The sequence below is a fragment of the Camelus dromedarius genome, chromosome 2, assembly GCF_036321535.1.
Source record: "Camelus dromedarius isolate mCamDro1 chromosome 2, mCamDro1.pat, whole genome shotgun sequence".
Lineage (NCBI taxonomy): Eukaryota > Metazoa > Chordata > Mammalia > Artiodactyla > Camelidae > Camelus > Camelus dromedarius.
The window spans coordinates 26,312,249-26,337,581 of record NC_087437.1 but is presented as its reverse complement, the minus strand read 5'-3'; the positions used below and the strand labels follow the sequence as shown (position 1 = coordinate 26,337,581).

General features: G+C 38.6%; 1 protein-coding gene across 4 annotated transcripts in view; it reads left to right on the top strand.

Moving 5' to 3' along the window:
- Positions 1–25,333, top strand: part of COMMD2 (COMM domain containing 2) — a 49,501-nt gene that overhangs the window by 13,814 nt on the left and 10,354 nt on the right. Inside the window, exon 6 of one of the 4 annotated variants that reach the window (XM_031449149.2) lies at positions 22,055–25,333. The exons of 1 other annotated variant lie outside the window; for it this stretch is intronic. The gene's annotated coding sequence lies outside the window, so the exon portion shown is untranslated. 2 more of the 4 variants (XM_031449143.2, XM_064491886.1) reach the window with 2 other exon arrangements.

The following is a 25,333-nucleotide window of genomic DNA, read 5'->3' as shown; positions in this document are numbered from 1 at the left end:
TGAGGTAACCAGAGGTGTGATGGGAAAAGCAAATTGAGTTTTTTTAATACCTGCATGCCAATGTTGTGATTGTCATAAATCCAATGAGAAGTGGATGCCTGTGGTTTTGAAGGAATGTGCTTAGTTCACAGAACGAAAAGGCTTCTCAGTTAACTCAAAGGCTAAAAACACACAGATTAAAATTTAGAGAATGAGGAAAAGAAAATCCAGGGAAGTCTTTGAGTTTCACTGGAGCAAGTACAGATGGTTAGGGTATGATTTCCTGGCATACACTGCAAACCCTGTGCTTTTATTCCAAATAAATAAAAGGTTCTTAATAAGCTCAAGTGAGTTTCTAAGAGCTGCAACATAATAAAATTACTCGATTTGCAGCTAGACTGTTGCACAATTCATAGACTAAAAGAACTAAGAAAGGCTGTAGGCAATTTTTTTAGTACCTAAAAAAAAAAATGAGCAAGTCACCATATACTTTCCAAAAAGGCGAAATGATTTGTCTCACAATATGAGCAATGTAATTAAAACCTTTTTAAAAACTTTTAGGCTCTTAAGGGTGTAATTATTGGGTATACTTTTCTATGCTTTTTTTGTTCCACTCTTTGCCTAGACATAAACACCAAATTCCATGCCTTTCATAGGCCCTTAGAACGATTTATTTTCATGCCAAACCTCTTATTAAGCCTCCTCCCTCTCTCCCTTTTAAAAATTATTTTTTGAGAAATAATTCACATAACATAAAATTCACTCTTTCAAAGTGTGCAATTCAGTGGGTTTTACAATATTCACAAAGTTGTGCAACTGTCACCACTACCTGATTACAGAACATTTTCATTACTCCCAAAGGATACCCATTAACAGTCACTTGCCACTTTCTTCTCCCTCTAGCCCCTGGCAACCACTAATCTACTCTCTGTGGATTTGCCTCTTCTGGACACTTCATATAAGTAGAATTATACAATATATGGCTTTTTGTGTCTGGCTTCTTTCACTTAGCATAATGTTTTCAATGTTCACATTGTAGCACCTATCAGTACTTTATACCTTTTTATGACTGAATAACATTCTGCTCTATGCACATTACCTTGCTGTTTACAGTATTTGATCGAGCCTTATTCCTGGTCTTACTATGGAATGAATCTGTTGCATTTTATTTTATAGTGTTTGTAAGAGAACTTCTGACAGATGAGTAGTATATTTTCTACAATGATGGTTTTCTAGAATTATCTTCACAGATACAAGCTAGAAAAGTCTGAGCACTTCTTCCTAGCTAGTTATTAGTAGAGTTAGTCTCCATTGAACTGAGCATTTTATTTCTAGCCTTATTCAAAAGTTATACCAGGTAGGGAGCTGGTTGGCTAAACTTCAAAGGACTCTTAACTGAGTCAGCTCCAAAGAAACTTAGATTCATATTATATCCTTTTTTTATTTTAATTAAAAAAATTTCCCTCTGTCCAATAAACCACTGACATCACTGTCAAAAAAAAAAAAAGATTTCTTACTGAAATGAGGGATGTTCTATGGGCATTTTACAGATTTAGGGAGGATAGAAAAGCAACTAGGGAGGATTTACGTCTTTCCTTATTCATTTTGTATGTTTTTCACATTAGAAAGGTAAAACTATTAAAAATTTAGAAAAATTGTCTATAATAGAATAGAGAAGGCGGCATTTACTTTTGCTTAAATTCACTCAGAATATTTCTAAATGAATTTTGAAACAGCGCACTAGGGGATCTCTAGTGCACTGTTCTCTAAATGATGCAGCTGCTGCTGCCACTGCCTTGTGGGGCTCGTAAGCTAGTGGAGGAAATGAAAAGTTATGTGAATAACATTGATTCAATCAGAATGTGAGTAGGCATCAGAAAAGATGCAACAAATAAGGAGCTCTACATACATAAGAGAGGAAGTGAACGATTCTCACTTGGGGCATCAAGAAGGCACTTTTTTCCCCTTGATCATTGTAATTATGCCCCAATTTACATTTGGAGAATAATTTCTTTCCAACTGAATACAGTTTGATGGGACTGTCAAACAAGAGACCATGTACCCTCTGCTATTCATGCTGCACCTATAAGTCTCTCTCCTGGGGCTTTGAAACCTGAGGACGCAGAATGGTTAACACAAATTCATTTTAGTGGCAGCCCTGCAAGATGCTCGATGACCTGTTACACGGCCTCACAAAGATGCTCCTGTTTGTGTCCTTTAAGGACAACAGCTGCCCCTTGATTCTGCAGGGTACCTAATACATGTCCAATAAACTCATTTTCTGCTTAAGTAAATAAATAACCCTAAATGCTGCACGGGATAACAGTACAATTAGATTTATTTTGTAAAATTGGATACTTTATTTCATAAAATGGATTTTTGTAAAATAACTGCAAATTGTCACACATCTGAAAGTTAGGCATTACTTTGGGTATAGATTGACTGGAACATGGGATCTCATAGTCTGATTAGGGAAATAGGATTCAACATAAAACCTTAATTAACATCCTTCTAATACTCTACTATTTCTGTTATTTGTTTTCTCTATCTTGTCTGTTGTAGCTATAAACTGTTTTCTTAGAACTTGTAACAATCTTGTGGTTTCATTGTTATCCTTTTAGTTAGTATATTATAGTTTGTTGTAGAAATGAGATAAAAACAAAACAGTAATTATGAAAGGAAGCAGTGCTTGGAATAGTACCTGTTACACCATAGATGAAGAAATTAATGAACAAATGAGTGAGTAAATAAGAATGATGGGTGAATAGTATATAATCTATTCTCTGTGGAACTTCAGGGTAGAGAAAAAGCACTTCAGCCTAGAGTGGTCAGAAGCATGTTTCTGAGTTGTTGAGAGAAGGGTAGGATTTGAGCAGACAGACCAGCAAGGCAGGCGTTCTGAGCAGGAAATGAACATGAGCAAAGGCATAAAAGTGGAAAATCAGAAGCTGCACTTTGGTAAGCAGGAGCTATGGTGTGGGTTGTGGCTGCTGCTTTTGTGGGCCCCTGTGTAGGATGAACCCCTGTCACTGCAGCCTTGGATCTGCTCCTTCCCTTAGGACCTCGTTTTCCTTTTGCCTTAAGTTCTAGTGGAGGTGGTTGTTCTCTGGAGCCTTGGGTGTTTCAGGAATGAGGGGGTTGGAGGTGCCAGTGTCATTTATCTTTCAAACTTTCTCCTTTCACTCTTGTTTCAGAGCCCTAGCTCATTAGAACTTATGCTGTTCAGCCATGCCCTCTTTATCATTTATAGCTGCCTTTCATATGAGTCTTCCTTTTTTCTATTCATCTATCCATCCATCCATTTGTCCAGCAAGTATTTATTGAACTCCTGCTGTATTCCACAGTCTGTTTTAGGTGCTGAGAATACAGTGGGGACAAGAGAAAACCAGTGCCCTGATTGAGCTTACATTCTAGTGGGGTGATGGATAATAAAGGGAATAAATGTATATTATAATTTTAGGTTTTGCTAAATGCTGTCAAGAAAAATAAAAACAGATTAGGGGTTAGAGTGAGGGGATGGAGTTGAGAGCTACTATCTTAGGTCGACTGGTCAGAGAAAGCTCTGAAGAGGTGATGCTGGAGCAGAAACCTGAATGAGGTGAGAGGGTGAGATATGGAGTTTTTGGAAGAAGAGTAATCAAGGCAGAAAGAAGAGTTTATGCCAATGCCCAGAGGTGAGGATGAGCTTGAAGTGTCTGAGGAAGTACAAGGAGGTTCATGTGGCTGGAGCTAAATGAAGATAGAAGGGGTCAGAGGAATGGGCAGTGGCAAGATTATGTGGGGCCTTTAGCTTCCGAGTGTTCTTCTGCCCCAAGTCCTTCCGTCAAACTGGGTATGTGGATGAGCCATCCAGAAACTTGGCTTCATGTTTCATTGATCTCATTTCCATTTCTTTCAGCCACTTGCTTCCATTGTACTACACTCTGGTCCTGGTCCCCATCTGAACTGTTCTACTTCTGAAATCAAAATTTCAGACATCTCATCCTCTGAAATCTATCCAGCTTATTGGTCAGCTAACCTCCAACACCCCAGTTTTTCAGCTTCAAATGGACCTTCAATTCTCTTATCTTTCCCTCTCTATTTAACAGCCTCTGCCTATATATATTTCCTCCCCTATCCAGCTGGATTCACAACCTATCACTGCCAGTATTCTAAATCCTTTCTGGTGCACCTTCCATTGCATCTGTCTTGCCCACGGTATATAAATTCAGCTGTCCATCTCTTTTCTTGCTGGTTCGTGGGCTGCTGATCCACAGGAAAAAATAAGGCAAAGCACACAGACTACTGTGGTTATACATTAATGATCATCAATCTCAGTTAAACCCTTAGCACTGCCTGACCAGCCTACTGTTTCCCTAGGCAGCTGTCTCCCATTTTCAACAACTATTTCAAAACTTCTCCACTCCCCTGAAACCTCTGACCCACCCACCACCCCCTCTCATTCTCTGTCGATGACTGAGTCCTTCACAGAACAACTAGAAGTGATCAGATAGGAATCCTCTCCATTTCTGAGCCACAGATCTACAATCCTCACTGTTCTCTGCATCAGTATTCTTTCTCTCCTCTTCCAGTAGAAGAGGCATTCCTCACATGTCTGGGTCCCATTCTTTTTAGTATCTTGACACTTTTCTTCTGTTTTCTACTCATCCATCTTTCTGATTTCCTCCCATTAAAAAAAATTTTTTTTCCCAATTTATCTCATCTTAATATCCCTTGACCCACATCCTCCTCTAGTTACCATACACTTTCTCTCTTCTCCATTTTAGAAACTTCTGAAAAAGTTTACCTTCCCTTCCCAAGCCATTCCCAGTATCATTTCCAGGATCTTTCATGTTGCTAAAGCCAACGTACATTTTTCAGTCCTCATTTTACTAGATCTTTCAGCAGCACTTGACATCATTGATCACTCTCTCTTTCTAAAAAATACACCCTTCATCATCCTTTTTTTTCCCCAAACACTCTCCTGTTTTGCCTCCCACATCTCTAGCAATGTATTCTCATTCTTCTTTGCAAGACTCTGTCATCTACTGTCCTCTTAGTTGTAGGTGTTCAGTAGAGCTTTGCCCTAAGCCATTTCTCTCTACAGACTTAAACCAGGTAATTTGGTTCATTCTCTTATCATCAATTTGCTGATGACTATCAGCTATAGATCTCTAGCCCATATCACTCTCCTGAACTTGAGACATAAATAATTACTTATCAGCTATCTGCCTTTAGATGTCTAAAAGGTACTTTAAACACAGGATGAACAAAATTCAACTCATCTCCTACAATCTTGTTCTTCTAGTGTTCCTTATTCAAGAAATGACATTGCCATCCACACAGTTGCTCAGACCAGAGGCATGTGTCACTCTTGGCCTCTCTCTCTCCCCTTCACTCATCACAGCTGGTCATTTACCAAGTCCTATCAATTTCCCCAGTTAACTGGTTTCACTCACTTCCTTTTATTAAGTTCCCCCTTTCCCCCACCCCATGCATTTCCTATGCAGCAGCCTGAATTATCTTCCAAAGAGAAATTACATCCTTTGAATGCTTAAAATTTCAAGTTGATTTGCATTGCTTTTGGGATAAAGTCCTGGTTCCTGCCTCTATCTCTAGCCTTATGTCTCTTGAATTCTTTTCTCTGCTATTTTCTTTCAGTTCCTTTATTTTCACTGTCTGGATCCTGATCTGCCGTCTACCAAGGTAACTCAGAGGCATTCCTCTGGTTTTAGATTAAACATCATTTTCTCCAGGAGGTTAGGAGCCCATGTTCTGTTTACATAGTGCCCTGAACTGCCCTTATCATAGAGTCAACAGGTTTTCTTGTAATTACTAGGTTAATTACCTATTTCTTCTGGATTATAGGAACTGTGTTTTCCTCTGTATCCTGGTATGTCACTGTGACTGGTACATGGTAAGTTCCTATTATATGCTAAAGGGAGAAAGGGAAAGAGAGAAACTAATATGAAATAGAGTACAAAATTTGCATACATTTTAAAGATAAAACATGGCTCGAAATAAATTTTGCTTCTCTGTCACACAAGTATGGTTTGCATTAACCTCGCAACACAAATTACGTGTCAGCCTTTCCCCTCCTCCCCTCTTTAGTGAAAAGACATATTTAGGACATTTGGTCTGCAGATTCCATTGAATGGACAGAGCTAGATATTTACTTAGACCAGTGGTTCTCAGCTGAGGCTACCCTTTGGTATCCCTTGGTGGGGACATTTAAAAATTCTGTTTCCTGAGCCCCACCTTCATAGATTCTCATTTAATTGGCCTGAGATTTGTAAAGGCTGTCTGCATGATTCTGATGCACGACAAAGTTAAGAACGTGACGGTTACTGGAGTCTTTTCCTCTGTGACTTGCTTCATTGACTGATTTTTGAGCCTGTTGACGAAGAAGACGTGTAAACAATCCTGATCCACCAACTAGTGATTTCAGCTACAACTAAAATTGTCTGAAATAGTAAAAAGAATGCATTGAAACAAGTAACTGTCAAGTCCAGAGGCAGTGTTGGTTTTAGGCAAACTTGATCTGATGGCCCAGTGATGTCCCCAGTTACTCCACATCTTTCTGTTTCTCTTATTTGTCTTGGTGTTGGCTTTCTCCTGATTTAGGCCCTCCTCATGGCCAAAGATGGCTGCAAAAGGGACCTGGAAAGTGAACCCATCTTTGTCCTGGTATCATTATTAGAAAAAGTTCTCAGATTGACTCTGATTGGACTGGTGTAGGTTACAAACCAATTGCTGTGTTGAGGGGTTGAGATGTACTAGCACAAGGGTGAAGTACTCTTCCCAGGAACCACAGCAATCCCCAAGTGTACAGAGGGAAGCAAGAGGGGAGAAAAGTCAGTGCTGAAACCAGATGTCTGCTGTAACCACACAGATTTGGCCTGGCTGCAGAATTTGGTCATGAAACTGTGATAGTACTTCATAGTTTTATACTGTATGCTAGACTGTAAAGTACATACCACTTTAGAAGTAGCATAGATATCTTCCATCAGTTCCTACAGCTAGTGACTAATAATAAACTGAGTAAGATTATATTCATCACAAAACTGTTGAGAAAGAACTTGAGAACAGAAAATTTGATTTGGATCCTGCAAATGTAATTTGCTTCATGAAATGGCTTTTGCTTAGTGCCTCAATGAACACATTTTCTTGACGCATTTTGAAAAACAAAAAATCTTAGACCCTCCAGAGAGTCTCATTTGTGGATTGCCACCCTCCAAGCTGAGTGTCACTAGCCAAGAAGAATTCTGTTTATCTTTGCTTTTTAAAATTTTCATTATGAAAGCAATAGGGTTTAAAGTTCACCCCTAAAATATATTATTAAATTATAATACTGGTTATGCCATTTCTAATGACGTAGTCTTCAAAAAAAAAAGCAAAAAACCAACCACCACACACACAAAAATTCTCCTAAGAGTCCCCTTCCCTCTACCCATCCCTCAGGGGATGGTAACTCTGCCTAGTTGAAAATTCACTGTTCTAGAACTTGCTCTTACCAAACACCTTTTTGATTATAATTTGGCTTTGTATAAAAGTTTTCCCATAGTAGGAAATGTACTAACCAGCAAACATGGATTTGGGGTCTGCTTGTAGTTATGTTTCCCACTGCAAGTTAATTTATTGGCATTCATCAACCCTTAGAGTCTCATTGTGTCTGCGTGTGCTAACGTTTAAGTTGCTGAGTTTATAAAACTGAGGACCACATTTCAGAACAAGGCCCCTGCCATAAACTTTACCAAGGCCAGCAATGTTATCCTGACCTGGTGACCAGCTGGTCATTCTTCAAGCTACCCTCACCTGATTCCTTTCCATTCAAATTGTACCAGTAAAATCCTTCTTAAAAAGAGGCATAAAATAGCACAGGTAGAGTTTTCTTTGACCATTTCAAACTGAATCTTCTGTCTTTATACCTAGCAAGATGGCATGCATGCCTAGACATGTGAGAGGAGAACAGGACCCTCAGGCGTCATCATCCTAGGGCTGAAAACAAGAAGTTCCTTTAAAGAGAGTGCTTGTGGTGAGGAAGAACTCAGTAGCTAGAACGTGAGCATTGAGTATGTATTGGCCCTAAAATCTCCGGAATCGTCTGTGGAGGGAGGGGAGAAGCTTGTTTGCAAGAGGTGGAGACTGAATTCATCTGCAGGGCTGCAAGTTCCAGTACTCTGGAAACAACAAAGAGGGATCTTCCAGTGATGAAACATCATGGACAAGCCCTCTGCAAAGACGCTGTTGTTGTTTTTAACTATAGAAGATTTCAAGCACATATATAAGCAGATAGAACAGTAGAATGGAGCCTCATATATTCACACTTAATTTCAGTAACAGTCAACTCCTGGCCAGTTTTGTTTCATCAAAACCCCCACCCACTTTGCTTTGTGTCACCCACTCCCATGTCATTTTGAATCAAACCTCAAGACATCATTTCTGAGATGGAGATTTTTTCCATTGAGGAGCAAATTTATTCTGGCTGCTAATATGAAAATGATCACTGTGTTTAGGAAACTTGAATTTCTTCAGATAATGATTCCCTTACAGTACTGTGTCTTTGTAAGTATGGTATTAGGGTTCATTATCCAGGTAAAATTTCACTTGTTCAGGGGGGAGTGTAATACGTACTGTTATTTAAGGGATTGTTCACAGGAAGTGGAGAACAAACCTGAGAACTCCAGGAAAGGTGCTCAGGCCAGAGCCTCACCTTGCATCTTAGGGAACTGGCCTGGGTTTGGCTAGATATGACCTAGAGTGGGCCACAGGAGGCCCTTACTACCACCATACATGATTTTGTTCCCAGGCTGAAGAATCCAGGCTGTGGAAAATGTCCTGAGTCCTGACTACCTTTCAGGTCAAAACCACGCTGTCCTGAGTAAAGGTGTTCATTCCCTGAAGGGAGTGGACATTCCCATTTTCATTTGGAGATGGACACCATGGTGGGCTTTGATTGAAGTTATGACATACTCCTTTCTCTCATGGCCTGAGGGCATTTGAAAGCCTGGATTCCAGTTAAGAGAAACAAACTCAAGGGCCATCTGCAAGAGGAAGGAGATTTGGCCCCTGTCTTATCATGGCTGGCCAGGAGTTAGGCAGAGAGGGGCTTGCCAGGATCTGGGGCTGAACATTGTTATATAGGCCACATCCAGTAAGAATTATAGGTTGTCTTCTGTGTTGTATTTTCCTTCTGTTTTTCTGAACCTTCAACAAAATCATATTAAAAGTTGTAGTCTGGTTTTACCAGCCTGGCGTGAGACCAAGAAAAGAGGTTGAGTACAGACGTAAGAAATCAGTACAATGGAGAATATCAGCAACCTGCTGTAAGAGGGCAGTGCTGACTTCGCAGGAAGGTTTTTGCACAGAGATTTTCTCCCTGGAGCCAGAGGCAATGACCATGATGGTCCTATGGGACAGGAGAATGTTCCCAGGGATTCTTGACGCTATTTGGGAGGTAAACCAGGTAAAAGACTAGACTTCCTGTGACCCTGAGGCAGGATGAAAGTAAAGGAAATATGCCTTATGCTAATCTCCAAGACCTGTGAGTCCTGAGCCTATGAGAGATAAATAAATATTGACATATGTCTTATAAATTCTTGATGAGCATAGCAAATTTCTGGAAGGGTACATGAGAAACTGCTGACAGGGTTTTCTCTAGGATTTTACTTTGTATTCGTCTATATAGTTTTTCAAAAAAAGGTTTACAAAGTATATATATTACCTTTATAATATAAATTAACCAAAATAAGATAAATATATATATTAAAAACATATTACCTCAAACGATATCCCAGCTGAACCAAGTTTATCCTCCATTAGGAATTAAATAGTAGAAAAACAGTGTGCTTTAAATATTATCCCAGGGTGGTTTACATTTGCTGAGTTCCCTCTAAATTTTTCTTCTGAAATGTTCCTACCTTAAAAAAAAAAAAGACAAAATGTATCTATTACTGAACTACAAGCTGTGGAACAGCTTTGGTGTTCTCCCAGGCTTACACTACTAGTAATGATGTTAATTCCTTGCACATAGCATTCCAGCAGGGTTCTCATCCCCAGTTGCACACCCAGAAGCCTGACTCTGAGGTCAGTAAACCCGGAGTAGGCTCGTTAGAGGCCACCTCTTTTCATAATTTTAAAAACTCTGCAGTTGATTCTGATGTATGACCACAGTTGAGGTCCAGCACTAGAAGAAGTGGGGAGAATGTTACAGGGAATACCCCCAAAGGACTCAACCCAACCTTCTGCACAAGGTGAGTAGGCGTCAGATGACTGGTCCATCCCAAAGATACCCCACAAATAAGCAGAAAGCAGAGCCAAACAAACTGAACCCTGACAAAGAAGCGTAGACACCCTTGTAGTTAAAATATACTTGTTAGAAAGTTATTTTGAGTTAATTTTTCAATTCCTATCAGGTTTTTGAGTCTTGGTATTTTTCCTCCATGCATTTTTTGAAAGTCCAATGTGTGAATAAAGAGAAGATAGGAGAAAGAATAAGGTGTGCTGAAGAAGGTATTTTTGGAGTGGGTTTTAGGACTCATTGGAGTTGGTCGTAATTCACTTAAAAGGGGCAGGAAAATACAGGTAGCATGAGGTTAGTGTGAAAAATATAGAGCCTCTACTCGAGGATTTGGGGCCAGCACGTTAGTTCTTTATGTCTAGTTGCCTTAGTAGCACAATATAAAAGGAATGGGACTGGATGCTTTCCCAGCCTTATAGTTCTATGTAACTGTGAAAGAGAACCATGGCAAGAAAGGCCAGGTATGGAAGGGAGAATCTACCTTTTAAACAAAAATTGGGATTCTTAACCTTGGATCTTTAGAGAACTTCAGGGTGTCCATGAACCTCCTGAAATTGCATGCAAAATGTGTTTTTCTGGGATAATGGTCCGTGGGTTTCACTAGATTTTCAAACCATTAGGATCTGGTTTGAAATGATGCTTTCTTTTTCCATTTTTTGTTTTTTGTTGTTACTGTTTTGTGTAATTCTCCTTTTCACTTATTTTTCAGTATAAATACAGCCTTGATGATACAATTTCTGTTCTTTCCAAATAATAATGTTGTTTTACTAGTAGTAATATAAAATCTTGAAGAGAAACATAAATGCTTAGAAAATGTCTCAGTACTCACAAAGTTAATTTTTTCCCTAAACCTTAAGTGAGACCTTCCAAATACATGAATTTTTATGTCTTTACCTCAAACTTGAGTGTTCTCCTTCACTGCCCCCTCACCACATCTAATCAGGGAATTAAAGTCTTTCAGTGTGTTTCACATTTACGAATTGGGTACGTTGTAATTGTCACCCTTGTCCTTCACCTCTTGGACACCAGAGGGCAGACATCTTAAGTCTCACTTTTATCTGGGACACAAATCCTTTTCCCTACCACAGCAGTTTTCTCCTCCATATTTGCTCCCCCACCTTGAAGAAGCTTAAAGGAACAACTCACTTTGCTCTTTCTAATAATTAACATCTTTCCTGACAGTTCAACACACCCATCAGAGACAGAAAGTAATGATTACTAAGGAGGCTGCCACCCTTTACCAATCAGCACAATCAAAAGAATTGTTCTCATAGTCTTTGTAAACAATCAGTTCATAATCTTTTGTTGTTGTTGTTGTTCTTGTTAAGTTTAATTGTTTTAGGCTAAAAGACAGTCCAAAATTCTGTTTATCACTCCACCCTTCAAAGCTTGTAAAATGAGATAATAGGAGTGAATCTGCTTTCAGAGGGGAAGAAACACCCTATAATTGCAAAGTAGACTTACTTCTAGGAGGTAGTTAACAAGGCCAGGTTATTTGCCTAATAAGTAATCAATAAATGGCCATCAATAAATGGCCAACAATAATTGCTAGGGACACTTTTTTTTTTAAAGAGTAAAGTTAATTTTTGGTCTTTGTTAATGTAGTTTTTATATCTTTATTTTTTTATGATTTCTCTATTGAGCCTCCTTTATGAAAAATTTTCATTTTTTTAAACCTGTTAACTCTTGAGAACTTGTCCAATACTGCACATTTAGAACCATTTAAATAGCCATCTGTACATTTATAGGATATTATGGGTATTAAGAAGTCTAGAAATTAAATTTTCTAAAAATAGGACTTTTTTGTTTGTTTACTATGAAAAGCCTGATCTCAGTCATCAGTGAGTAAATGGAAATGCAGATATACAAATATGTGCAAACATATATTTTTTCTCTAATACCAAGTAAGAATATTTTTATTTTCCTTTGGGCCATCCCTCAATCACAGTCAACTTACAGTAGTTTTCAAATTTCTTAGGATTGTTTTTATTTGTCTTTTTGTTCCTTCGACAGCTATAATTAGATTGAGCTGAAGGGGTGAAAGACTTGAGAGCATCAGAACGATTCTGAATTCAACACAAATAGCCTTCAGTAGTGAAGAAATTTTGTACTCAAGGTTTTGTCAGCATTTTCTTTGTAAGCAAACTTTGGACTAGTATTCCTATCAAGATGATTTTATAGGAGGAGGGTATAACTCAGTGGTAGAATGTGTGCTTAGCATTGCAAGAGGTCCTGAGTTCAATCCCCAGTACCTCCATTAAAAAAAATTAACCTAATTACCCCCTACAAGAGAAAAAAAAAAGATGGTTTTATAAAAGTTGGTGAGGCTCCCCAGCTCACTCCTACCAAAATAAAACAAAATGAAACTTGATTATGTTGCAGTTCCCTTGGTGAGCCCCACTACTCTTTGTTATTTGTTATCTTGACTTTTTGTCATTAGTATAAGTAATGGGAAGAGAAATTAATATTTGTAGAGCACTTTATTCACAGGCACCGAGTTGTACTTATCCATTTCCCAACTCCCATGTGAGCTACATCCCACTGCTATCTCCATTACATGGGAGGAACAACTGCCTCTGGGAAGTTAAATAAGTTGATAAGATTTTAAAATTCAAGATACACATCATTACAGGAGAGAATTTTTGTTGTTGTTACTTTTTAGAATTGGCATTAATCCTGAATTTCCAATGGTTAACAGGTGAAAAGTTTTCATTTTAAGTTAAATATTTAAACTTGAAATATACTTTTAAATTACTACTGAGTACATGGCAAAATATATTCTGATCTCCAGTTCCCCCCAACACCAACCCTATCCCAAGTCATAAGTTTCAGACCCCATTCTCATTTCCCAGCATTACCTTTCCTCTCCACCCACATACCCCACTCACCAGTGTAGTCACTCTCACCTACAGGGTATGTCAAGTCTGAGTGTTTTGTTTTGTTTTGTGGGTGGAGGGGAAAATGTAGCCTTGGGTGTCAGACACCTCCCGTCCTTACTTATTTCCAGCATGACCTTGAGCAAATGTTGTGACTTGACTGGGCCTCAGTTTCCACCTCAGCAAATAATATAATAATAATATATACTTCTTAGAGTTATTTTGAACATTAAATGAGATATCATTTGTATTGTCCTGGAGTATAATTGGTTCCAAAATACTTCCCACCCTCTTTAGTTGTAAGGTGGGTAATATCTATCAGTAAATCATTTGGCCGTTCCAGTTGTGGTTTAGAGCAGTGAATGCAGTCAGGAAACCTAGGGCTGTGACTCCATCATAGGAGTTAGCTTTTGGTATTGGCCTCAGACTAATGTCTACTTTCTAAAAATGTCTTGCTTGTGAGACTCAAGAATGTGAAGGTGGGTTACACAGTCCTGCTTGTGCAGGCCACACTTGGTTTTCCTCTCACTGCAAGCATTTGTCAGCAACTAAAAACACTTCAGTTGTTGTGAATTCAGGAAAATTCAGGAACAAGAGAATGTTGTGAAAATGGCAAATCAAATACTGAACATGAAAAAAGCCGCAGCTAGGAAAAAAGTCTGATTTGGTGAAAGGATCATTTTCTGGTTTTGCTCATCCCTTTTCTTTTCCCTGTCAAAGTTCCCAATCATTTAAAATTTAAAACTGTAAAATAAAATTCTGCCTTTCTTCCCTTCCCTTCCCTTTTTTTGCCTTTCCTTCCCTTCTCTTTCCTTTCTTTTTTCTATTACTTCCACTCCATTCAGCATTTAGTTAATCAAGAACTATAAACTAAGCACCTGTTGTGTATCAGACATCATGCTGAGCACTGAGAATACAGTTACGGGCAAAATGGCCAGTCTTGGGTCTTGTGAAGCTCATATTGGTTGGGAAGGCGGATAGTAAGTAAGTCACAATAAATAAATGAATATCAAAGTAATAAAATGAAAAAAAAAGTAATAAAGTGATTTCAGAGAGCACTAAATGTGATGAGGAAAATAAAGCAAGCAAATGTTAACAGGGTAACTGGAGAGCCTTTTTAGATTAGGTGGTCACAGAAGGCCTCTTGGAAGAGAGACCTTGAACTGAGACCTGGCTGATGAGGTCTGAGTCATTGGAAAATCTGAGAGAACAGCTTTGTGTCTGGGCTTTGCGATGGGAAGGAACTTAGTTTGTTGAAAGAAGCAGAAGAGGTAGGGTTGAGGGGGAGAGTGGTAGGAGTCAAGGTCAGAGAGGTAGGCACGGGGGGAGGAGCATTTCATGAAAAATTTCCGAGACTGCGGTTAGGTTTTGGATTTTATACTGGAGCCTTTTGAACAAGGGGTCTGCTTAAGTGATCTGCTTAATGCTTGAAAGATTTGCCCTGGACCTGTAGTGGTAATGATTAGCAGTAGGGATACCAGTTAGGGAGTCATGTCAGTCCTGGAGCAAGAGATGATAGTGGCTGGAGCATAATGGTTGAGAGGGTGAGCAACAGACATTTGGGAATATAGACGTGAATGTAAAAGAAGAATTAGTGTGACTTGTGGGTGGATTAGATACAGAGCAGCAGGAAAAGGGAGGAATCAACTATGACTCCCAGGTTTTTAGCCTGAGCAACTTGGAGCGTGGCAGTGCCATTGCTGACGTGTTGAAGACTGAGTTTGGGTTAAGGGTGTGACCAAGAGTTCATGTTAATTTTAAGATTCCTTTCAAATACCCAAATGCAGATGTCAAGCAATCAGTTAAGTATGTGGTTCTAAAGCTCAGGAGAGAGAGTTGAGCTAGAGATACATAATTGACGGTTGTTGGCATGGAGATTGAATCATTTATTTAAAAAATAGATATTGAGTGTCTATTATGTACTAGTGGATATATTATATACTGATGTTGGAACAGTAAATTATGTAGTATCTTAGAAGGTGACAAGTTTATAAAAAAAAAAAGAAAGAAAGAAGGATGAGAAGAATTAAGATTGTGAGGGGTTGACCTACCTGGCTTATGGTTTTAAATAGGGAGGTCAGGAAGACCTCACTGAGATGGTGAACTTCAAGAATTCCAAGAAGTGAGGGAGTTAGCTTTGTGGATACCTGGAGGAAGAATATTCCAGGCAGAGCCAGTGCAAACTCCCAAAGATGAGAACCTGGCATGTAAACAGCAAGCAGTGCTGCAGGGCTGGGAGCAAAGTACTGGAGGACCTCCCTGTGGGCTGGGGGCCTCCATCTTTAAGAGCTCAAATAGATGGGAAGGGAAGCTGTCAAAGAAGATTGAGGAGAAGAGCCCAACCCAGTGGTAGGTAGAAAATGTGCCACAGAAGCCAAGAGAAGAAACTGTTTCAAGAAAAAGAGGCTGGTCAGCTGATGCTGCTGAAAGGGTAGGTGTGATGAAAACCACAAGTGACTTTATAGTGAAGCACAAGTTTATTTTCTATGTCTGTGAGTCTCTCTGATCTGCAAATAAGTTCGTCTGTCTTTTTTTTAGATTCACGTATAAGTGACATTTTTCAAGTATGTAAAGCCTCCTCCCTTTCCCCTTCCCCATCTTCCTCCCAAACTGCACCCATTTAATTGCATCAATACATAATCAGCTTGGGTGGGGTTCATCAGTAAAAGCTGGAGAGTGAAATCGCTTTGACACAGTGATTAAGAGAACAGACTTTGGCTATGAACCTAGGTTTATATGTTGGCTCTGCTCTTTATTAGATATGTGAACTTTGGTAAGTTACTTAACCTCTTTATGCCTCAGTTTCTTTCTTTCTTAAAAGGAAATAATGATAATGTTTTATAAGAGTTTTGCAAGGGGTTAATTCATCTAATCTTCACAATGACCATAATTACAAGATAAATACTATAATTAAACCCATTTTACAGATGAGAAGATCAAAGGAGAGGTGTTAAGTAACCTACCCTAGGTTAAAAATCTGTTAAAAATAGATTTACTATATAATCCAGCAATTCCACTTCTGAGTATATATCTACAAGAATTGAAAGCAGGGTCTCAAAAGGATACTTATACACCCATGTTCATAGTAGCATTATTCACAATGGTAGAAGCCAAAAGATAAAAGCAACCCAAGGTTTCCTAGACAGAAGAATAGACAAACAAAATGTGGTATATTCCTACAATGGAGTATTATTCAGTCTCATGGAAGGAAATCTGACACATGCTATAATATAGATGAACCCTGAAGTCATTATGCTTAAAGTGAAATAAGCTAGTTACAAAAAGACGCTGTGTGATCCCACTTATATGAGTCACTTAGAGTAGTCAAATTTGTAGGGACAGAAAGTAGAATGGTGATTGTAGAAAATAGAAGGGGCTGGGGGAAGAGTGATATGGGGAGTTGTTTAATGAGGACAGAATTTCAGCTTTGCAACATGAAGAGTTCTGGAGATTGGTTGTACAATACTGTGAATGTACTTATTACTACTGAACTGTACACTTAAAAATGGTTACCATGGTAAATTTTATGCTATGTATATTTTACCACAATTGAAAACAAAACAGATAAACAAAATGAAAACAAACAAGGCAAAAAGCCACCAGTCTTGTAGAGAACATCGTGATTCTGTACTGTTGAGAGTGACAGAGAGTTTGATGCCTACTGGGTGGGGAATGCATGAACTCAATCATTGACAAGCCGAGGTACAGTGTTCTTTCATGACCCCAATAGAAATGCCTAGTCATTAGCTAAGGATGCATCTTGGAGGTTGGTGACCTGTACTGTGGAGGTTCTAGGAAGACAAAGCAGTAGGTAGCCCTCTACTGCAAAGATGGAGTAGATGGGGGAGGGTGGAGATGAGGACAGAGGAAACATGGAAGACGCCTGCCATGATCCTAGGTTAGAAGAATGGTGACGGTACTGCCATGTCCCAGGAAGGGGAAGCTGGAGCCTGAGCAGTGGAAGAGGCAATTGTGGGTTCAGTGATGGATGTGTGAATTCTGGGGATAAGCAGAGCTGTCTTGTTGATGGTGAGTTTGAAGTCTGAGAGAGTGATTGGGACTGAGATGTCTCTTACTGAGCATGTCCTCAGCTGTAGCCTCTGAGAAGTGGTTTCCTCCAACATTCACTGTGCACATGAACATTTCAGAGCTCCTGAGAGTGCTTTGGGAGAGGGAATTGCTTAACTTTGTTTAACCTAGGTTTTTCTAAATTCATTTGAATGCCCAACCCCTTTTTTCCCCCATAAAACCTATTAACTTACTGAGGACCACACTTTAGGGAATTGTTCACTAGTCTATACAGATATTTTTCTGTTGACAAAGTAAAACAAAGGAGAAACTGGTTAGAAGGTTGATAGATCTGTGAGTATTCAGTGTGTCTTAAGTCACCAAACCAGAGTGAGGGAAGTTCCAGAAACCTTGGCCTGACTTGGGGACTGAGGACACCGACCCCTCTGCATGGGTAGTGTTGGGGAAGGCTGCTGGGGGTTTTGATCAAAGACAGCTTGCTGGTTTGGCTTTCTACCTACTGTACATGCGCCAGTAAAGCCCTGATCCAATCCCTCCCCTGGTTCTTTTTTATCCTCTGCATTGGCTTCTTGTCCTTGCTTTATCATTTGCATAACTAATGCACACAACACAGAGTTCCCGCAATTTTAAAGACAGCTGGCCAGCACATCTTGGAGGTTGATGTCAGGAAACATCTGGAAAAGGGCTAAAGTTACTGCAGCCCAACTGAGAACAATGGAAACACATTAATATGGAAAATTCAGTATGGGGGAGCCTGTGTACATAAAAATGGCTGCCAGGCTGACTTACAAAAGCCTTGTGCAAAACCCTCTTGTTAGTTTGGGCATTGATGCCACTGAGTTATTGAGTGATAGGCCAGTTAAAACTGAAATATTGCCACCCTCTTTGGGACCCTTCTCTTTGAGGCTTTTTCTTAAAAGGCTTCCTAGAAATCCTGCCAGCTAATAACCAAGATACTCTTTTCTGAAAATTCATGAACTAGTATTTTATTTTGTAATAATAACTTTAAGCTAATCTCCCTCTGTCCTCATTCTCTCTCAAAATATAAAGATATAAAATAGAGTTCTCATATACATATTTTGCTGTCTCTAAGAAGTCAGTGTTGGTAGAAATATTGAACTTTACAAAAACTGTGATTGAAATATTTAAATGTGAACACTATATCCGAAGGCTGCCTGGAATAGGGGTTAAAAGAATGGGTTTTAGAGTTTGGATTCTGGCTTCTCCTCTTAACCAACTGTATGTGACCTTGCTAAGTTACTTAATTAGTATAAATTAATCTGTAAAATTCTGTCAGCTATTTCGGCCTATTTGGACTGTCATGAGAAGTACCATGCTAATGTGTTAGAAGTGCTTAGTGAGATGCGTGGCCCACGTTAGCTACTATGATTGTAATTTTGTTGCTATCCAAGGATTAAGAAGAAATCCCTGCTCTATTTCTCAATTCAACTCTAACACATTGAGCACTTGCTTCCAGTTTCCTGTCCTAGAGATGTATGTCTTAGAATTAGGATTTCTCCTGCAGATGTTCCCCTAGAGTTCTACCTACTGTTTCACTATTTTATAGAAACCAAAGTGGTATTGTCTCTTGTGTGGATTAATAATTACCATCTCATTGCATCTCCCAATATTTGGACTCTTGGTCCTTTGTATGACACTTGCTTTACCCCTCTGAAAGCGGGTTGGATTTTCTCCTATCTTCAGGGTTCTGAAATTTCTCAACGATGTGCTTTGATGTTGGTCTGTTTTAATCCATTGTACCAGGTACTTGTTGGGCCCTACCAGTCTGGCAGCTTGTGTTCCTTGGTTTTGGAAATCTTTGTGAATTGTTGATTTATTATGAGTTCCTCCACATTATTAATTCTTTTCTTTCTTTCTTGAACTCCTATTTATTAGAGTATTGGACCTTCCAGACTGATCCTTTGATTACTTTCTCTCTTATTCCCTGTTATCTTTTCTTTGTCTTTATTTTCTGAGAGTTCCTCAACTTTATCACCTTACACCTTCTCTTAAGGTTTTTTAACTCATATTTTAAATTTCCAAGAGTTCTTTTTTGTTCTCTAATGATTCTTTTTTTTTTTTTTATAGCATCCTATTCTTATCTTTTTACTTCTCTGAAGATGTTAATGATAGCTTTTTTGGGGGGTGAGGAGGAAGCTTATGTTTTTCTTCCTAGTCTGTTTCCTCTCTAGTTGATTTTTTTCTCCTTGTGTGTTGTCTCTCTGTATTCCCTGGTAGAGATTTGCTGTCTTCAGATGTCTGGTAATCCTTACCCTTCACTCATATTTTAAAGCTGATGGGAAATTGTGTCATGGATAAAGCTTGTCCAGTTCAGGCTTTACTCTGAGGGGATCTGCCTGGGCCACTTGTATGAGGGGAAATGTCATTGCCCTTAGGTCTTTTTTCTTGGTCTTAAGTTTTTCAGAGAGGAAATGTCTGCTTTCCTGCGTAGGGGGCTTAGTTATACCTGGCTGCCACTGTTCTGGAAGTTAAATGTGGACTGGGAATTACAACACTTCATTATACAAACATTTTTTTTCAAACCTCTTTGCTTTCAGTATAGTATTCCCAGTCTTAATCATGCCTTGTGCCCCTAATTCTCACTGAAAGACCCTCATCCTCTGCAGAAGGAAACTTCAGGTCTTCTCTTCTGGAGAAAAGCAGCTGACCAAGCTGCATGTGAGAAGTGGGCTTTGGGGTGGCCTCTCCTGGAAACTGAGTTGCTTCTTGGTTTTCCTCTCTGCTGGTTTAGGGTTTAGCTTTCTCAGTTCACTAACTCAGATACTAGTTGTCCTGTTTTTCAGCCTCTGACGTTTTGTTGCTATCGTTATTTCCTCCTTTTAGTTTTTACAAATCTCTTTAATTCTATTTTAATGGAGATTTGGGAGAGGGGTTAAATGCATTTGTTCAGTTAGCCATCTTTAATCAGTATTTTTTTAAAAGATATTCTTAATATAATGATTTGTTCTGAAAAATTAGATTTTCTGTGCCAGAATTCCAAGTCAAAGAATTCTGATGAGATCAACTAATCTATGTAGAATAATTTTGTAAATGTATTCATTAACTTCCAAACAGTTTTTGATATTTTGGGCATTATAACTGCTGCGTGGTAAATGTTTCTGTTTGTTGGCAAAACTCGCTTCGGTTGCTCATCACCTTTTATGTGGTTACAGATGTAAACAACATGTGTGCCCCAGATGGGCGCTGAAGTCCAGGCTCCCAGTTTGTGACACACTCCTTCACACCAGAGGCTTCCAAATATAAGTCCCTAAATCCACTCATTTCAGCTTGGATCCTGGCAACTCGAAGAGAGAAATCTCTGAGTGACTAAAATCTCTATAATGAGAAAACCTTTACATTCATTATCTATTGTGCTGTGAGACTTTATATTCTACCTTCTTTTTGTTGAGTGAGGTGTGGGGAGAAATGTGGAGTTAGGGTGGAGTGGAGGCAGGGGTGTAACAAGATGAGTAACACACAAGCTAGGATTTAGGTCCGTGGTAAATGCTATGTGCCGGAATGAGGATTCCCACCACTGATATCCTCCTGGCAGAGCTGATTTCACAGGGGGTGGCTCAGACAGTAACTTGAGTGGGTCTGGACTGTGTGGCATGTGGCCAGTCTCACAGCAAAACAGAATCAGCAGAGCTCAGAAATGCCATGGCCAGCCTGGTAAACAGTAGTCAAAACTGAAGTTCCTTAACTGATTTTTGACCTCCATAGGTTAAAGGAAGACTAAACTTGCTTGTTATTTTATTGGTCAATCAGAATGTGTCTGATAGCATTTTTTTTGGTTTGCAAGGGCGAAGTTGAGGAAAGCTGCTTTTGAAGATCTAAGAATCATAATAATTGCTTTTCCTTAGTGCCTACTATTTGCTGGATGCTTTACATACATAGTCTCATTTAATCCTCTCGAACAATCCTGCGGTGGTTTTATTACAGCCATTTTGCATGAAAAATCTTAAGTCTTGAGAGGTTGAGTAACTTACCTGAGGTCACAAAGTTATTAAAAATTAAAGTGTACTTAAAAACAGGATTTTTAGAATTTTTCTCAGAAGTTCAGCATGAGCCAGCCTGCTAGGCCCAGCAGACAATAGACAATGTTCATAAGACTTTTTGTATTGTTTGTGCAGTGTTCATTTTGAATGTCAGGCACATTTCAGATGTGCCAAGAGAAAACGTAGTCTATTCTTGATGATATATAACAAAATAAAAGGCAAACTTGTCTGTTCTGTAATGCAAGTATATACAATTTTGTGACAGTGATCACAGCCCAGCAAATCACCTTCCAATACAGATACACAGATGACACAAACACGGGACGCAGAAGGAGTCAGCTGAGGGTGCTACTTACCTGGGCTGCCTTCTTGTCTAAAACTATCCCTGCCTAGTAGAAAAACTACCAAGATTTGGAGTCCTGTGTTCCAGTCCTGGTGTGGGTGCTCACCCAGGTGTAGTAGGCTTGTCACCTATGAAGGAAACTCAACTTTTGCGAATACCTAATGTGTGCAAGGCACAATTTTTCTTTGTGATTTACTTGTTTTTGTGAATAGTCTATACATGTCCAAGGGTTCTGAAGGATACCAAAGTTAGACTCCCTCTCTCCTTGGCCCCCAGCTTTGTGATTGTCCTTCTTGGAGTTAATCATTGCTAACAGTTTTATGTAATACTTGCAGAGGTACCAAGAACTTTCTATACATTATGTCCTTAAGCCTCTAGGTTGTTGCTTCAATTTAATTTAATTTAATTTTTTTTATCTTTTCTTAGGATTTGAGGCAGGAAAAAGGCCAGTAGTATGTGCTTAGCCTTCTTTTCTTTTTGTTGTTGAAGTATAGTTGATTTACAATGTTCTGTTAGTTTCTAGCCTACACTTTTTGTCCCCATTTTACAGATTCCAAAACTGAAACTGAGTGATTGGAGTATAATAGTGGATTGGACACAGCTGATGAGACAATGAGTGAACAGAATAGAGGGTAAGATATAGTTGGACTATAGAGAAAAGTCTAACATGTGTTTCTTGGAGTCTCATAAGGAGAAGAAAAGAGTCTTTCCTTTCCTCTGGCCTTCCTCATTCCTCTGGTCAGTGCCTTTATTCTTTTGATGATACAAGCTCAAAAATTAAGAGGCTGGGTGGCTGAACAACATGATCAAGAACCCCAGTTGTTCCCATCTTTCTCTTCGTCCATCTTCAGGCCAGCTGCACTTCTGGTTATAAGATGGCTGCCAGAGATCGAGGCATCACAGCCAGTCTTCCAATGTGCAGATAAAGTGGAAGGCATCTCCTCATGTACATCTGGTAGGAATGAAGACATCTTTCCTAGAAGTCCCTAGCAGACGTCATTGACCAAAACTTGGTCATATGCTCATTTTTATAATAGCCAAGGAGTATAATATTATCATAAATGGCTTGCCCCTGAGCTAGGCATAAGGTCATTATCCCTGAGGTATGGATACCCAAATAAAATTAGTTCTACTAACTAGAAAGGCGTGGGAAATAAAAAGAAGGAAGATAGGTCACTCTAGTTTCCTCCTACCTCCTTAGTCCAAGCCCTTGTAACCTCCCTCAGGGACAAGTATAAGAGCTTCCTAACTGGTCTCCCAATATTCTTTCCCACACAGCCCACCTTACACAAAGTTGCCAGATTCATCTTCCAGAAACACTGCCTTGCCACAGTGCCCTTCTGTTAAAAAAATGTCATTGGTTCTCCCTGACCTTCAGAAAAACATTCAAATTTAACATAGAATTTTCAAATCATAAAACATAAGAGTTGAAAGAACCAGAGAGCTTGGAATGTAAAAGGCTGGCACCAGATATATTAGCTTTCAGCTGTACTAGAAAACAGAGATACGTGTTCTCTCCTAAATATTTATTTTGTCTAACCAAAGGCATGACCTACAGAAATCTCCCTAAAAGAGCAATCTTCCAATTGGGTTAAGCAACTTTGAAGAAGTATATGTACACTTTTTTTTTTTTAAACAGCATTAGTTTCCAGGTTTTTTTTGTTTGTTTGTTTATATATATATTTTTTCATTGAAGTATAGTCAGTTTACAATATTGTGTGGATTTCTGGTGTACAGCCAGTTTCCAGGTTTTCAACTTATTCTTTCTGAAAACTAGCCTTATGTTTTAATACAAATTCTTTATTTTCATCCTCCATTTCGAAGTAATCTCTGTTCTCCTTACTCATCCTGAATCTTGCCTTGGAATATTGCCTCCAGGATCTTGAGAAGCTCTGGGGAGTGAGGGAAGAGGCAAACAAAGGGATGATTTGAAGTTTTGATTTTGGGAAAGCCTCCTTTATGATTAAGGAAAATACCAGACGGGTCTTTCCATGAAGGGTGAGGTGTGGCTTTATACTTGGGGAATTTGGGCCTGTGCTAGAAGCTCTGTATTCAGATAGTTGTGGAGTGCAGAGGTGAAACATCTGATCACTGTCAAAAAATGTGTAACTCTTGAGGGAGAGACCCATGACCACAAAGTAAATAACATTTGAAATGCTGAAAATGGTGTCTGCCATTTGTTTTCAGTTATTGTCAAAATTCCGTCCTGGGTGGTGTCATTGGTTGGAAAGAGTCATCCCCGTGAGAGGGAGCAGTACAGGTTTCTGGTGCTGATGCAGGGCTGAGGGGCATAATTGATGGGCACACGCTGGAGTCTCTTATGTGTGTTCAAGTGCTGTCCACATTCACTAGAAGAGAGTGTGAATGATGCTGTCTAAACTTCTGCAAATTAGGGGGTGATAGGAAAATTCTTTTTAATATAAATAAAATGTTTTATGAGACTGCTGTATTCTCTACTATACTAGATAAAACTCATGGATAAAATTTCACATGCTTTTTTTTATATAAGGTGGGTATCACTGAATAGAGTAATAAAAACTTACATGTATGAAATTATATCATGGAATGTTTTTACAGTGGTAGTCAATTCTCATCTTATTTACTCTTTTAAAATATTAATGCAAAATAAAATATATGCTAGCTGCCGAATAGTTTTTAGCAGTTGATAGTTCTTCTCTTTCATTAAACAAATAGGAAAGTTAATAAGTTTTTAAAACCTTAATAGATTATATTCTGATTTTTATGTGTGATTTTGATTCAGTTTTCTCCCCCAGAGTCCATTACCTACACACATGTACATTTACCAAAGAAATACTAGGACTTGCATTATTCCTTACCTCGTAAGTAACTAATATTTCAGCCACATTTTATTGTATTATTACAAATTAAGTAATGAGAAATAGCATTTTTAAATTGTTTTATACATTTTAAATTGGTAAAATAATTACATTAGCTCTACATCCTGATGTATGACTTTTAGTAATTTATCTTACAAGGCGTGTTCCATAATTTCTCTGTGGTTTCATACTATTCTTCAAATTGCATTTTAACTTGATTTGAACTGATAAATAAATTTAGACTTTTTCCAATGGAATACATGTGTTTACCTGATTTATCTGATTGGTTTGACAGTGAGGACTGCCTTTTCCAATTAGTCTGTATGGAAAGTATTTCCTATAAGAGAAATGAGCTAAATCAGTAGCTACAAGCTTTTGACAAAAATATTATTTAAAAACTAGAATTTTTTTGAAAATAATATACTGGCAAACATATTTTTAAAATTTTTTCAGAGTATATAAGGCACCTCTAATTGGAAAAGATTAGAGGTAGTCATTTAAATGACTAAATCTTAGTAGAAATGTTAGCAAACCTCCCAGAAATTGCAGAAGTAAATGGCTTTTGTAACTGGGTATCAAATCATTTTGCAAGTCAGTTTGTTTCTAATAAAAAAAAACTTTCCATAAAATTGAAGGAGTCCTCAGTTGAGTTGTTAACTGATGGATTATTAAAGCAAATTTTTTTATGATAGATGATAAAATTATTTGTTATAAAAGTATGACGTTCACATAATTTAGTTAAGATTGCCTTTTTAAAACGCTTCGTGCATTCTCATCCTTTTATTTCTGTAAAATTTTCTTGGCGGTAATGTTTATAAAAAGGAGTGAAGATCATTTTGTAATGTATAAAATCACTGTTTTGTGCACCAGAAACTCATATAATGTTGTAGGTCAATTATACTTCAAAAACAAACAAACTCATAGAAAAAGATACCAGATTTTTGGTTACAAGAGGAGGTTTAGGGGTGGGGGAAGGAGGAATTGGATGAAGG